Genomic DNA, 5,061 nt, shown 5'->3' with positions numbered 1-5,061 from the left:
AACCAAATCTGAGATTGTAATCCATCATGGGAGCAAGGTGGCTACTTGTCAACACACAGAGATCACGGGGAACAAAAGTAGCCACCCTCCAGAAGGAAGGAAAGTGTCAGCACCAATTCAATTTCAGGATCTACAGCTGAGTGATACACAAATAAGATACATTTTTGTTGATAGTAAAGGTACTTGAATGCACCTTTAGGATTTAACTCCTGAGTTAGTGTCACTTTAAGTAAAAGGTTAAGTGTTGTAACTTACTTTTGACAGTTAAAGAATACATTCTATATAGAGTTCTTTATATCAGACCACAAAGAGGAACAAATGGAGAAAAAAAGAGAGACAGAGGGGTTTAGTTCCAAAATAGAGACTGCCCCCCCAAATAAAGGACAGTTAGGAGGTATGTGACTAACATTGTTAGAAGGAGATTTCCGCAGACGCAACCTCCATATTTCTCTAGTGAATTTATTATTTAAAGTGACACTAAACTCTGGAGTTAAACCTTAAAAATATGTTCAAGTACCCTAGCTATTAACAATACTGTACCTTATCTTTGCATCACTCAGCTGTAGATTCTCAAATCATCTCTGAATTGGTGCTGACACTGTCGTTCCTTCTGGAGGGTGTCTACTTTTGTTCTCCATGGTCCCTCTGTGTGTTGTAACCACCGTTTCAAGCTCACTCCACTCCAATGATGGACTACAACCTCATGTTTAGTTTACTAATTTGTATTGAGATTGTAGTCCATCACGGGAGTGAGATTGAAGTGGTGTCTACTTTACAACACACACAGGGACCATGGGGAACAAAAGTAGCCACCCTCCAGAAGGAAGGACAGTGTCACCATGAATCCAGAGATGATTTGAAGGTCTACAGCTGAGTGATACACAAATAAGATATATTTTTACTAATAGTTAAGGTACTTTAATGCATTACGATTTATCTCCTCAGTTTAGTGTCACTTTAAGGTACATACAGCAGCTTAATTTTGTTAACTTACTAATCACAAAGTTATAAAAGGCACAGCATGCCATCATCAAGTAATATATTTATTTACAGTCATTTAAGTATGAGGTTCATATATTATAAGCAAATGATTACCTTTCTGATGTCCAAATATTCTGGAGCTCATTCAAGTAAGCTGCTGCTGAATATATGCATATGATGCCCATATAGATATTGCTATTATACAGGTTATAACATTATTGCAACAACGCTGATTTTTGTTTGTCACTTGTTTTATATAAGCCTCACTGAATAGAACACATATTTTTCATTTTGTTATATTATGAAAGTATATTTAACATAGATTTCCTCATATATTTCCATTCTTGTAAATATTCTATTGAATTCTTCATTTTGACTGCAAACATAATCAGTGGAATTCATAAAGAGTGGCAAAGACACTGCAGGGATTTGTAGTCCTCTATGGCCAATGCCATTCTGCATTGCTGTATAATGTATTGCTGGGATTTGTAGTCTCTTTACAGCTTGAAGTCAGTGGCAGAACTAGCAGGATCGTAGAATTTGCAGCTGCGATCAGGTCATGCTACTTCACCACTGTCCTTAAATCATTGGTATGTATTGTTTTTGAAAAACAGTCACATGACACTAAAAAAGGTATCCATAATTAGTATCAACGAGTAGTTGAGGAAAAGTATCGGTACTCGGTCTGGAAAAAATGGTATCAGTGCACCCCTAGTTTCTATAGTATATTTTGTGCACTGTGCAGGTATACAGAAAGAATAACATTGCAATAACATGGAATCCTGCTTGATGTGTGTGCGTGTGCTGATGACAATTCAATAAAGTTATTAGTATGTTGATGTTTGTAAATAACCAAATAAAGTTATTTTAACATATAAATACAACTTATATTAATGTACACTAAAAAGAAGAAGCTGGTTTCAGTGTAATGACGCCTCTGAGCACTTAACAAAAACATGTATTTTCTGTACTTTGGAAGAGAGAAGCAATGTAACATGCTGTGACACGGAGAGCTTGTTTACAGAGATGTTATTCAGGACAGCAAAGCAATAGGAGGGGAGGAAAACGGATGAGTTAGCACTTTTAAAGATGGCCGATGGCACTGTAAGACACCTGGATGGGATAGCCAAAGGGATTATTGGTTGCGTTATGAAAGCTGGAGAACACGCCAAGCAAAATGTTATTTTCTATGGCAGTTTGCAACTGTTTTTTTTTTTAGAAGCGCTCCAGCCCTCCAGCGTGCAGAACTGGGATAAAAATAATAGGACATCAAATTCATACGCACAAAAATGAAGTATACTTAGCAGTGGCTGTGTTCCCACATTCTTTATATTTGTCAGTTATTTTATGATTTATTTCCAGTATGGTTACAAGACAGATTTAATATTAATTAATATTACTATGAATGTATTAATATATAAATGAATAACCTATATAAACATGGCAAAACCAGCTTTGCTGCAATATTCATCTTAAAGGAGAACTATGGGGTCAGTGTTTTTCCCCATAGTTTTTCGTGACAGGATCGAGAGGCGGGCGAACCCGGTATGTGTTCGCTCACCTCCCGATCTACTGAGCCGACCTGTGACAGTCTCATTGTCACAGATCGGCTAGAACTATGAGGTGAATGAAAAACACTCACCTCATAGTTCTCCTTTAAGTCCAGATATTTTCCCAGCAGTACTTTTATCTGCCAATAGGTGTCCTGAGTCTAATGACCAGCATCATTCAAACCACTTCCTCTGAGCCCAGGTCCTCCTGGACCCACTGCAACCTGTGACTGGACAGTAAAAGAAAAAGCAGCACAGTGATAATCTCATCTTTCTGTCACTCTACTCTCTCCTCCTATCAGCATGCTCCTTATCAGCACATTAACTAATTAGCTCTGTGTACTGCTTCCTCATATCATATTCCAGCCCTGCTATCCAGGGACTGCAAAAGGCTGATAGCAGGTCACATTCAGGTACTTACACTTCTTACATTATAATAATACTTAAACATTTTTTTAATTATGTATTAATGATTACAGATCTACATTTGTTTGTGTCTTGTATGTTTGCCTTGAGTTCATCTTGAAAATGCAGAGGCTCACAATAAGCAAAAAAAATGACACTATCCAAAATTTAGAATTTTGATGCCCCATGCCTAGAATGATATTATTAAAGACCCAAAGACAACTAAAGTGATGCATTATTCATAAAATATGCGCTTGTGTCCATAGAGAAAACTAATGGTTCAGCTGGCATAATTATGTCACAGCTAATACTACTGCTGATACTACTACTACTACTGCAGCAACTTCTACTACTATGACTACCCATTTCCCCCCCCATTTTTGGGGGTGGGGTTCCGCCTTAACTTTGTTACCAGACCTTAAGGGCCTGTTATTACTTTGGGAGGGAACCCCACGCACTTTTTGCTATTTTTAACTTGGTGGCCTCTCCTAAAATTCATACCAGACCTAAAGGGCTCCCGTATGACTTTTGGGGGAAACCCCACTCGGTTTTTACTTTTAGGTAGCCAGCAGAATAGCCGAGCCGCATGCTACTTGGCGGCATTCGGCTACTCACTCACTGCCATTCTATGAGCTTCGGCTCAGCCGATCCAGGTGTTGGATCGGCTGAGTCGAACGGCTCCTGCACTTGTTCTGCATGTTCAGGTGACCGAAGGCTGCCGATGTACGGCTGATTTTAGCAGATATACGGCTGAAATCAGCCGTACTGAGCTGAAGTGAATTGTCGAACGACGTTCAGCTCAATTCACTTCGGCTCGGATATTCATTCGGCTGCCTGCAGCAGCTTTGTGAATAACCCCCTTAGCATTGCAATACACTTGAATTTACCATTCCACAGTGTATATTCCACAGTGGCTGCTACTACTACTTCTACTACTAATATTATTATTATAAATTATAATAACAATACTACTACTATTAATAATAATAATATTAATAATAATACATTCAGTATTACAATACACTTGAATTTTCTGCTGCATATTCCAGTCACTGAATAAAGTCATGGTTACTATTAAATTCATGATTTAATATGTTATCTACATATCTACATAGCACTATTACTCCTACCACAGTTGGATGGGGAAAGTTCAAGCCCTATATTCACATAGTTTGTGTATGGAAGCAAATCTGTTTTTCCTTTTCTACTGATAGTTTGTGATGTGCCTGGCTGCAGTGGGGCTGCTTGTATCAGCTCAGGATGACACAAGGTCATGGCCCCTAAAGCTTGCTGTTCAACATGTTTATGACTTACATCACACCAGAGGACACAAGGTGCCAGACTAACAGATGGCTCATGATTTTTTGTGTGCCAAGACAGCCTGGCTACCTCTGCCCCTCATTAAAAGGCAGGAGCTCTTTCCAATGGGAAGGCCCGGTCCATAATTCTAGGGAAAAGGATGCACATCTACTAAATACACAGATAAAGTGGATTTGATCCATGTCACAGAATTGTCTGACCCCCATAATTCAAGCAGGGGAAAATGACATGGCTTGCTCTGAACCCATATCCATTTGGGCTATAGTATTACTAACTATCATGGAGAAAAGGAGATTGGGATGACATTAAGAGTGCACTGGGGAGTTTTTTATTAGACAATTAAACAATAATTACCTTCCCAATAGTAAAGTCGAGCCTTGCTTTTCTGCGAGAGAAAAAAAACCTCCCTAGGTAAACTATATACATAGCAAGGATCTTAGAAAATATTTGTGCTGTAGACTGTAACATGTTCCTGTCATGATTAGACTGACACAGGAATTTCAGTCACTTTCCCACTCATGTGTGTTTTTTTGGGAGGGTCTACCTCAGGGGTGGGTAAACTCTAAGGGGTCTATTCACAAAGCTGCCTAAGGACCTAGCCGTAGCTTCGGCTGATCCTTCGGCTAGCTTTGGCCCCAGGACCCCTTCGCTTCAGTAGAACCGAAGGGCTGCTGTATGGGCTACAGTGGCGTAACAACCGGGGGGCAGCAGGGGCGCGGGCACCGGGCGAAAAGTGAAGGGGGGGCGCCAGCCGAAAATGGCACTTTCGGCTAAATGCCGAAAGTGACATTTTCTAGTTCAGTGA

This window comes from Nanorana parkeri, unplaced genomic scaffold (assembly GCF_000935625.1).
Source record: "Nanorana parkeri isolate BGI_ZX_2015 unplaced genomic scaffold, ASM93562v1 scaffold448, whole genome shotgun sequence".
Lineage (NCBI taxonomy): Eukaryota > Metazoa > Chordata > Amphibia > Anura > Dicroglossidae > Nanorana > Nanorana parkeri.
This window is presented reverse-complemented; position numbering follows the sequence as displayed.